This window comes from Amphiprion ocellaris, chromosome 14, assembly GCF_022539595.1.
Source record: "Amphiprion ocellaris isolate individual 3 ecotype Okinawa chromosome 14, ASM2253959v1, whole genome shotgun sequence".
Classification (NCBI taxonomy): Eukaryota; Metazoa; Chordata; class Actinopteri; family Pomacentridae; genus Amphiprion; species Amphiprion ocellaris.
In genome coordinates, this window is record NC_072779.1 from 31011559 (window position 1) to 31024230 (window position 12672).

The following is a 12672-nucleotide window of genomic DNA, read 5'->3' on the forward strand; positions in this document are numbered from 1 at the left end:
GTAATTTATTTGGAAGAGAAAAATGTTACTTTACAGATATTTGCTATTTATAAAAATATAATTAATATATGAATATTAAAGAATGAAAAATGCTGAATAAATGTCAAACTGCTTTACAATATTTTCTCTGTTTTGTTAAATTCCAAATATTTCATAAAGTCAAGGGATAAAAAAGTTTTGATTTACATGTTGAGGGTAAAAAACACAAAAAAACAGGCCAAAACTGTGCACGACTTTTACATCAAAACACTGTATTTTATAAACAGTCATGCGTGACTCAATTACATTACATTTAACTGAATTTAAATCAGTGTGTAAAACAGTGGTGTAGTGGTTAGCACTTTCACCTTGCAGCAAGAAGATCCCTGGTTCGCGTCCCGGCTTTCCTGGGATCTTTCTGCATGGAGTTTGCATGTTCTCCCTGTGCATGCGTGGGTTCTCTCCGGGTACTCCGGCTTCCTCCCACAGTCCAAAAATATGCTGAGGTTAATTGATTATTCTAAATTGCCCGTAGGTGTGAATGTGAGAGTGATTGTTTGTCTCTGTATGTAGCCCTGTGACAGACTGGTGACCTGTCTAGGGTGTCCCCTGCCTTCACCTGAGTCAGCTGGGATAGACTCCAGCCCCCCCCATGACCCTAGTGAGGATTAAGTGGTGTATAGATGATGGATGGATGGATGGATGAATTTAAATCAGCTAAAAATATATTAATGGTCAATGTCAAGTAAAATTTCTGAAAAAAAAATTATTACACAGTATTTATATTATATAGCAGAAATATTACATAATAATGAAGGGATTTACATGATGATTGTTAAAAAAAATCTGTAAATAATGTCTACATCAAAGTCTGTATTTTTACAAATAATAATTTATTGTTTTACAATATTTTATGGTAATTACACATTTTTTTCACCTGTATTTTATTTGAAAGAAAGAAATGTTACTTTACAGACATTTACTATTATTTATAAGACAGAATATAGATATTAAGGACTGAAAAATGATGAATACATTTTAAATTGTTGTTTCACAATATTTTCTCTGACCAGTAAACTCAAAGAAAAAATGTTTTAATTTGCATGTTGATGGTAAAAAAACATAAAAAATGCCCAGAACTGTGCACAACCTTCACATCATAACACTGTATTTTACAAATAGTCATGTGCGACTCAAAAATGAGCATTTTACTATATTTAAACAAACAACAAACAATACAAACAAAAAATATAATCATTTTTGCAGATATTTGTCATTATCTTCACCATATTTACTGTTTTTAAACATTAAAGTATTCCACCATTTTTAAAAAAAATATTGTTCAGCGCCTGTGCTGCCAGATTTTCACAGTTTTGTTTTTTTTTTTACATTTTTTTTTTTCAAATTTTTATTTGGAAATATTGAGAATATAAACAGATCCATTGAAATTACCTGTAGGTTACAGAGCCAGTCTGCAGCTTATTCACAAATGTCTATATAAACATAAAATTGTAAAAATGAACAAAAACATTGAACATTGGATGCAATATGACACAGCAGAAAATGACCAAGAGCTTTCTTCTCATGACAAAAGTACATGTATTTAAATTAAATGAAATAAAACATTTCCCAAGCCAGGATATTACCATTACATTGTCCTGTTCATTTAGGGTTGCTATGTGCTGCCTTTGGTTAGCTGAATCATATGGTATCCATTTTGACCATAGCTTTCATAATTTAGTTATCTGTAACCGGAGTGAAAAAGTCGATCTTTCCATCTGATATATTTCGTTGACAATATCTGTCCATTGTCCTATAGTGGATGGTTCAGGGAGGAGCCAGCGTCTGGTGATTGCCTTTTTACAAGTAGTTACAAGAATTCTATACAAATATGTATTATTTAGGTGTATTTCAGTCATTCCCATAATGAACGTATTACATTCAAAAGGTAATGTATCATTCAATATAGATTCCATAAGTTTGTGTATATTCTTCCAGAATTGTATTAGTTTTGGACAGTCCCAGAATATGTGCCAGTGATTGGCGTTTTGACTTCCACACTGCCTCCAGCATTTAGGCTCCTCCCCCATACAATGCATCTTTTGCTTCGGAGTAATAAATAATCTAATCAAGCATTTCCAGTTGAACTCTCTCCATGAGTGTGAATTTGTGCATTTCCATGCAGATGCACAGTAACTCCGTCAGTCTTCATCGGTTATTATAATGGCGCCTTCTTTTTCCCATTTAATTTTGACATACTGTGTTGAGTGTGGCTTTTTACTGATAAACTCTTTATATAACCTAGATATTACACCTTTTTTGGATTCTGCACAGTATGAATTTAGTATTTCATCGAGCATAGGTTTCTGCACAGCTAGAGGGAAAGTTACCTTCTGATTAATGTAATGACGCAACTGCAAATATCTATAGAAATCGTATTTTTCCAGATTGTGACTGTTTTTGAGAGTTTGAAAATCCTTTATTACTCCTTTGTCCATTAATGAGTAATATGTTGTTAGACCCTTAGGTATCCAATTTCAGAATCTGGTGTCAGTTTGGTGAGGCTTAAAATCCAGGTCATATGCACACCATCTCACAATCTGTCGTCTAATTTGTATTCATCTTTAGCATTTGACCAGGATATTAATGATGACTTTAGCCATGGATTTTCAAGCTCTTTAAGAATTTTTCCTAAATCTTTATTTCCCAATATCACCGGTATTGGGGGGTTCGATATAATATTCAATTCAATATCCTTCCACCGTCTTACCATCTGCACTAGAGGCTCTATGTAAAGAGAGAACAAAAGAGGCGAGAGCCCACAACCTTGTCCAGTTCCACGTTCCAATTCAATTGTGTTTGATAAGTTACCGTTTATTTTTATTCGAGCAGTTGGTTTTGTGTATAACGTTACAATAGTTTCAATAAAATTATCCTGAAAACCATATTTCTCTAAGACTTTATATAAAAAGCTCCAGCTCACGGAGTCAAAGGCCTTCTTGGCATCAAGACTGACCAAAGCTGCTTCGACTTGGTGTTTTTTAATGTGGTTCATTATGTGAAGAGTGCGTCTTATATTATCGTGCGTTTGTCTCCGTGAGATGAAGCCTGTTTGATCAGTGAGTTTTGACTTTTTTTATGCTGGCTTTCTTTTCAGTACAGAATGTCATTCACACTTGCTTGAAGGTTCCTGAAAAACTGAGATTGCAGGCGTTTCACAAGACATCATTCAAGTATGTAATCTCCAAAAGGTACTTGTTTCGTGAGGAAAAAACTAAACGTATTCATGCATTGGAGGCAGAATTAGAATCAGTGAGTCAGGGAGAAACTGCAGAGCCGTAACTAAACCTCTTTCCATATTTCATGTGCAGCCTGTGCTGACATGTCAACTCGGACACGATGTGACATGTCACAGACAGACCGAACTGTAAACAAGATGTTAGCCATATTGTTGTGTCACGCTGGTCGCTGGCTGAGCACAACTTCTGTTGCTTTTCCAAAAATACACTCTGCATTTCAGAATCAAACTTAACAATCCTTTTAAGCTGTCAGCCTTCCTGTGGCCGCGCCCGGTTGATGAGACTTTACATCGAATCGCTTTCTTCAAAGCCAGCTGTTCTCAGAAATTTGTTTTGGTCTCACTAAAAGGTGTGCTGTTTCCAAATTACCCTCAGAAGTTTCTAAATTGTTCCGCAAGCCGGCACTGGAATTCTGCTCGAGTTCCTCCTGTTAAACGCAACCTCACCGAGACCTCAAGGTGCACTTGATGGAAGCAATTCATAAAACCAAGAGTAAAAATAAATGAATAAAAAATAAATAACGGGAGCCCTGTTTTGCATTGCTTCGCATCATGATGCTGCCACCACCATGCTTCACATCATGATACTGCCACCACCATGCTTCACATCATGATGCTGCCACCACCATGCTTCACATCATGATGCTGCCACCACCATGCTTCACATCATGATGCTGCCACCACCATGCTTCACATCATGATGCTGCCACCACCATGCTTCACAGTGGGGATGGTGTGTTTGTGATGATGTGCAGTATTTGGCATCCATCAAACATAGTGTTTAGTTTGATGGCAAAAAAGAATCAAAGCCAACTGTTCTCTCTCAGAAATTTGTTTCGGTGTCTCATTAAAAGGTATGCGCTCTCCAACTTACCCTCAGCAGTCTCTAAATCGTTCCGCAAACTGGCACTGGAATTCTGCTCAAGTTCTTCCTGTTGAACGCAACCTCACCGAGACCTCAAGGTGCCCTTGTTGAAAGTGATTCATAAAACCAAGAGTAAAAAAAAAAAATAAAGCCGTGTTTTGCATTGCAGCTCCCCTGAATGGTGAAATTATTATTGTCAACTCTCACTGCGACACACAATACATAACATACAGGAAGTCCACCCTCATGTTTACACAGCTTCCAGGCATATAATTTTCCTCCACTGTTGGACACATTTACCCCCTTTAGTGGCAATGTAATTACAACTTATGTCAACAAATAAAATGCTTTCTAAAGCTTTTGTTGGAGCCTAATATATTTGCATACACTATTTACATACAGATGCATTTTTTGGCCTCTATTACAAAGAGTGGAGAGGTGACAACTGTTAGGAGAGAGAGGTAGAGATACAAGAAGGATGGAAATGGGATGTCTCAGCTCCTAATCGTTAAGTATATACAGCACCTATAAAAAGTATTCACACCCCCAAGTCTGTGTGGATAGGGCTGCAATTTTACCCCATTCTTCAATGCAAAACTCTGTCTTATTACACGGGGATTGTTTGTCAAGTTCAGCCACAACTTTCTCATTTGGATTGAGGTCGGGGCTCTGATTCAGTCACTCCAAAACATTCACTTTGTTGTCTTTAAACCATTTCTGTGTAGTTTTGCTTTTTGCTTCATGTCACTGTCCTGTTTGTGAACAAATCTTTTACCAAGTCACAATTCTCTTGCAAACTGCATCAGCTTGTCATCAAGTTGCATTTATTTTACCCTCAACCTTTACGAGCCTTCCAGAGACTGCTGCAAAAAATCACACCCACACCATGCCGCCGCCACCACCATGCTTCACGTCATGATGCCGCCACCACCATGCTTCACGTCATGATGCCGCCACCACTGTGCTTCATGTCATGATACTACCACCACCATGGTTCACATCATGATGCTGTTTCTTGCCTTGATGCCGCCACCACTGTGCTTCATTCCATGATGCCACCACCACCATGCTTCATGCCTTGTTGCCACCACCATGCTTCATGCCATGATGCCGCCACCACCATGCTTCATGCCTTGATGTTGCCACCACCATGCTTCACACCATGATGCCACCACCACCATGCTTCACGACATGGTGCTGCTTCACGTCATGATACTACCACCACCATGGTTCACACTGTGGATGTTGTGTTTGTGATGACGTTTAGTGTTTGTGTCTACCAAACATAGTGTCTAGATTGATGGCAAAAAAAGCTTAATTTTGATCTGTTCAGACCAAAGAGCCTTCTTCCTCTTGACGTCTGAGTCTCCAACATGTCTTCAGGTGAACCCTAGTAAAGATTTAATTTGATCATTTTTCAACAGGGGTTTCTCTTTCATAAAGTGTTGACTGGTTAAGAACCTGGGAAGCGGTTTTTGTCTGCACAGTCTTTCCTATTTCAGTCATTGGAACTTGTAACTCTTTCAGAAAAGCCATAGGTGCCTTGGTGGCCTCCCTCAGTAGTCTCTTTTTTGCAGAGTTATTCAGTTTTTCAGAACGGCCTGCTCTCTACAGATTTACACATGTGGCAACTTAACAACGGATACACTTGGATATTTTCTTGACTTTTTCTCTGACTTGTGCTTTTCATAAACAATTTAACTAGTCAAGTAAATTTCCATAATTAATAATACTGCTGAGTCTTACAATTGAATTTAGTCAGATTATTTGTATTTTGTAAATATTTGTCAGAACGGTAAATGCACATGTTTAAGCTTTTTTATGTACATTTTCAGCTTTGCAACTTGAAAGCCCTTGTTATATAAAAAAACGACTTGACTAGTCCTCACATACAGAAGTGTGTTTCATAGAAAAACAGACTTCACATGGGGCAAACAGCCATCGAACCAGGATGTTTAGTCGTCTTATCAAGAAAGATAAAGTCCACATGCCATTCTGCTGCAGTCATGATGCTGCTGTCAGAGCAGAGCAGCTCCAGTACGTGAAGCAGAACTATCATATTTAGCTACACTCTGGAGAAAAATATGTGTTAGGAGCAAACTGGACAAACAGTAAAATGGTAAAGACATGGAATTTGTTGCATGGCTGGTTTGAGAAGTTTACATTCTGATATGTTTTGACACAATATATTTCCTGTGAATCTGCGTTGCCATGAGGATCCATTAAGACTGATGTGAAGCTGTGTTGATTACAGCTGCTGTTCTGCATGAAGCAAACATTTCAGTCTCTTTACAACCCATTCCATAATGTCAAAAATTCACTGTCGTCAAGCTAAAGCCTAATGCTAAAGGAGTTTTGGTGCATGATTCCTTTGAGCTGGTGAGCTTTTGGTCTACACAGGCAAATAGGGGAAAAAAGAAAAAAATAAGCTAATTGTATAGAATTTTTGTCTTGTTTTACTTTTTTTAGTCAAATGTTGTGTCAAATGTCAAATGTAAAACCTGAAACTGTGAATAACCATATGACTGAAAATGGCATTTTCTTACATGGCATGGTGTTAAAATGTAATAATTCCACATTCATTCCCATTTTATTTAGCTGATATAACTGTTAAATTTAAGTTTAACACCGTAAATATATTTCTGAAATTAAATAAACTTAGTGACAATTAACAGAAAAAGTATACGCTATGTACTTTACATTGATTTCTTTGCTAAATTATACATTTGTTGTGTAATTGGATGTTTCCACAACATAATATTAATTATATTATTAATGAACTTCAAACTGCTGCTGATTGCTTGATGTTCCACACAAATTTTGTTGCATTTACACAATGAGATATAAAAGCCTCTATCTCGATGTTTTATTTATTATTTTGCGTATTTTCCATGTTTTTACACATGAAAAAAATCCTTCATGAGCGATTAAAAAACACAAAAACACACATAACACGTAAAATTAAGCGTAAAAAAAATCATTAAAATGTGTGAAATTACCATATTTTTATGAGATGGTAGTTTTCAGTTAATTTCTAATAGATTTTGGGGTGTCCTAGCTGCTGTAATAATATGTATATTATATTTTTGATATTTTTTTCATAATGTAGAGTAGATAATGAACTGGCACCAACAGGTTTCCTAATCTGGGGAATGGTTACTGCAGCCTCCTATAAAATATGATACTTCTTCAATTTAACATTGCACTATTTTTACAAGGTTCAAATCTTTGCTGCAGGAACAGACACATGCTGTTGTTTGGTTCCTACTGTACTTTACCCACATTGCAACTCAGTTGCTGACAGATTTCAGGAGCCACATGAGTCTTTATACTACTTTTTTTTCCCCACACGTGTAGCAACAGTCCCCAAAACCTGTAAACAGACTTTGAAGTGTAAAGTTGTTGGAGTTCCCTTTTGAAGAGTGAAGGAAGGCCGGTCTGTCAAACAAGATCAGAAGACGGTTCCCACGGAGACGCTCAGTGATGACGAGACGAGATGGATCTGATGGTGGATGACAGCTTCTGTTGGTGTGTTGGTGCATCAGGAGACTCTCAGGATTTTACAGGGCGTAGGATCTGTTTGTGTTGCATGAAGAAGACTACAAGGCAGGAAGTGTCAGACATACGGCCTGTGGGCCAAAACTGACCCTGAAGGGGTCCAATCTGGCCGTATGACTTTGCAAAGTTTAAAAAAGATGCCAAGTTTCAGGAACAAATTAAACAGTGAATAAACCTACTTAATGTGAAATGCTTTTGCACCCTGAATGATAAAAATCTGTGAAAATGAATCCTTACTGTGGAATTACTTAAAGACATTGAACACTGCAATATGATGCCAGTCAGGTTTGGTGGAACCCTATTGTTCATGTACTGCCACAACTTTCATGTATTTTTTATGTATATATTTTTTATATTTACAAGGCAGGGGGACAACTCAACCTTCTTCCTTAAAAATGAGTCATTTCAGGAGGTCAGGATTCCTACACAGATGTGAAAATCATGATGCGGCCACCACCATGCTTCACATCATGATGCTGCCACCACCATGCTTCAATACATGATGCTGCCACCACCATGCTTCACATCATGATGCTGCCACCACCGTGCTTCACATCATGATGCTGCCACCACCGTGCTTTACATCATGATGCTGCCATCACCATGCTTCACATCATGATGCTGCCACCACCATGCTTCACATCATGATGCTGCCACCACCATGCTTCATATCATGATGCTGCCACCACCGTGCTTCACATCATGATGCTGCCACCACCGTGCTTCACATCATGATGCTGCCACCACCGTGCTTCACATCATGATGCTGCCATCACCGTGCTTCACATCATGATGCTGCCACCACCGTGCTTCACATCATGATGCTGCCACCACCGTGCTTCACATCATGATGCTGCCACCACCGTGCTTCACATCATGATGCTGCCACCACCGTGCTTCACATCATGATGCTGCCACCACCGTGCTTCACATCATGATGCTGCCACCACCGTGCTTCACATCATGATGCTGCCACCACCGTGCTTCACATCATGATGCTGCCACCACCGTGCTTCACATCATGATGCTGCCACCACCGTGCTTCACATCATGATGCTGCCACCACCGTGCTTCACATCATGATGCTGCCACCACCGTGCTTCACATCATGATGCTGCCACCACCATGCTTCACATCATGATGCTGCCACCACCATGCTTCACATCATGATGCTGCCACCACCATGCTTTACATCATGATGCTGCCACCACCATGCTTCACATCATGATGCTGCCACCACCGTGCTTTACATCATGTTGCTGCCACCACCATGCTTCATATCATGATGCTGCCACCACCATGCTTCACATCATGATGCTGCCACCACCATGCTTCACATCATGATGCTGCCACCACCGTGCTTTACATCATGATGCTGCCACCACCATGCTTCACATCATGATGCTGCCACCACCGTGCTTCACATCATGATGCTGCCACCACCGTGCTTCACATCATGATGCTGCCACCACCATGCTTTACATCATGATGCTGCCACCACCATGCTTCACATCATGATGCTGCCACCACCATGCTTCAATACATGATGCTGCCACCACCATGCTTCACATCATGATGCCGCCACGACCATGCTTCACGTCATGATGCTGCCACCACCATGCTTCACGTCATGATGCTGCCACCACCATGCTTCACGTCATGATGCTGCCACCACCATGCTTTACATCATGATGCTGCCACCACCATGCTTCACATCATGATGCTGCCACCACCATGCTTTACATCATGATGCTGCCACCACCGTGCTTCACATCATGATGCTGCCACCACCATGCTTCAATACATGATGCTGCCACCACCATGCTTCACATCATGATGCCGCCACCACCATGCTTCACATCATGATGCTGCCACCACCATGCTTCACGTCATGATGCTGCCACCACCATGCTTCACGTCATGATGCTGCCACCACCATGCTTCACGTCATGATGCTGCCACCACCATGCTTCACGTCATGATGCCGCCACCACCATGCTTCACGTCATGATGCTGCCACCACCATGCTTCACGTCATGATGCTGCCACCACCATGCTTCACGTCATGATGCTGCCACCACCATGCTTCACGTCATGTTGCCGCCACCAAGCTTCACATTATGATGAACTAAAATGAGTCTGACACCCCTGCTTTAAGCGATGTACTGTCATATTCCAATTTACTATTTTGATTAAAATTCTGGGGTTTGCATTTCACTCTTTCAAGCATTTCAGTCAACCTGTTTGTTGATGGAGAACATCAGTGCAGCAACATATTTCACTGAGCACAGATGTGTGAGGCTGTGACTGGGCCTCAGTAAAAAGAGCAAGAGTGAGGACTTTTCACTGATAATGATCGCCTCAATGTGGGCAGGGTGCCACTGGATAATGGAGATTGTTCTGGTCCTGTGGAGCTAGTCATGGCCTTTTCTGCCGCACCGAGACCTGCTTCCCCGAGAGGAAATATTTCAATATTTCATCCTCAGCTCGGCCTTATAAGTCTGGCACATGAAAAGTTTAATTTGAATGCAGCAGGGCTCATTCGTGTAATTGACACTATTCAGAGTGTACCGGCACTGACCACAAAATCTCTATAAAGAGGCAAGAGGCAGGTTTTTGAATTGCAGTGTGGAAAATTAGAGGTTATTTCAGTGTGCTGTGACAACAATTCTCATTTTCTCCAGGAAATGTTGGCTAGAGATGATTTTTTTTTCCACCAGTGAGACCCAGTGATTTAAAAGATACACCGCCCAGGCTAGTTTCATATATCACCATTATGGGGCCAATTGTATGAAATTTTCAACATGAGATAAACTTTTCTTGTGTTAATTATGACACTTTTTATAGTAGTGTCATTTTACAGATATTTGGTGATAGTTGAAAGAAAGATTCTGTATATTAAAGAAAAATGGTACATAGTTTTTAAAAATGTTTTGTCAAATTATACATAATATCTAGTAAAAATCACTGAAAAAACTTATTAATTTACATGTTGACTGTAAAAAAATAAAAACAAAAAGCATTTTTTTTGCAAATAGTAATTCATTCTTTCATTGCTCATGACCACAATTTATACTGTTTCACTGCATTGAAATAACAAAATATGTCATTGTCTTCCTGATATTAGTTGTTTTTTTATACTACATTTATAGTTTTCAGACAATACAGAAATGTGTCTTTTTTAATTGACTGTTTTTGGGCAGCAGGGGTCTTATTTTCTTCACAAAATGTTGGCTCAAGAGACCCAGTGATCTAAAAGATACAATATCCAAGCTGCTGTCATAAATCACTATTCTGGGGCCAATTGCATGGAATTTCCGGCCTGAGATTCAGTTTTCTTGAGTTAATCTTACACTTTTTAATAAAGTTGCAAAAAAAAAGTTCTTTTACAGATATTTGCTGTTATTTGAACGAAACATTCTGTATATTAAAGAAAGAAAAAATTTTAATTGTTTTTTAAAGTGATGTTTTGTCAAATTACAGATAAGATCTAGTTTGATCACAGAAAATTGTGATGTTAATGTTAAATGAATAAATGTCTGCATCAAAAATCTGTATTTTTATGAATAGTCTTTAATTTTTTTCCTGAAAAATTACAGTTGTTTTATAATATTGAAATCAGTAAAATTTATTTATGAGATATATACAGATATGTGGTGGTTAATTCATGTGTTAGTTCATTATCTGCTGTACATTACAAAAGAAACTTCAACAATAATGCTGTAGCAGCCAGGATGCCCAAAAAAAGTTAGGAACTAACTGAAAATTCCCATAAAAAATGTCATAAAATATGGTAATTTTCTGTATTTTAGTGTATTTTAATGACTTAATTTTACAAATCACGTGTATCTTTGTGGTTTTCAATGGTTCATGAACAATATTTTCATGTGTAAAAACATGGAAATATGTATAATATGTAATATTAAATTATATATGTACAAACATACATAAATAATTATGATTATTATTAAAAGAAGAATGAATGTCTTCTACTGTATAGTAATACACACTCTTAAATATTTTTGTTGTGGAAACATCTAATAATACAAAAAATGTCCAATTTAGCAAACCAATCAATGCAAAAGTACAGAGCCAAAGCTTTTTTCTATTAAATGTCACTATTTTTAGGAAAATATTTACAATTTTGTGGCATTATGTTAGACAGATATATAACAGTAAAAGAAGAAGAAGGATCCAGATGATACTGTGATGTTAGTGACCATCTTTAAATCAGCTAGAAATGGCATTATGTAGCTTTTCATGCTGTTTTTATACTGTTTTCAACATATGTTTTCTTGCATTTATTTTTACTGTTTATTTACAGAATTTTCTTTACAGTCAAGCTAGGAAAGTGTGTTTTTACCTGCATGAAGGATGGTGTTGCATCAGCCTCTTTAACATGGGAGACAGTTGGCTGATGACATTTTGAGTGGTGGCATCATGTCTGCAGAGCTGAGGCCTCTGAAGAGCTCTCATAGGATCACAGTGTGCCAGAGAACATGCCAGGCATTCCTCCACTGCTTCCATCCCCCATCAGCTCTGCACAAGGCAGCAGACCTCCAGGCCAACACATGTTACTCACACACTCAAAAACTTCCCATCACACACAAGGGGAAAAATCCGTGTTGCCAGATTTTTTTTTTCATTTTTTTGTGATTTCCAAACTTGACAATGCAGCAGCTGCCAGGTGTGCACGATTATTAAAATGGACAGAGCTCCAAGCGCACAACATTCCTCACATTCTGGCTGCCACCGAGGGTTCACCGCTGAGCTGCATCAAACCACATCTGCCTGATGGCGGTGGCGAGCTTTCAGCAAAGAGATGACACGAGTGAGACTGGACCAATTAGCAACTTCTGAACAATAGGCGGGACCGATTGGTACGGTGTAAATGTAGTATTTTGCTCTCTGCAGCCCGCTTATTGATCATTTGTGCCAAGGACTATGGCGGCTTTATTGTTCAAGGTGCAAA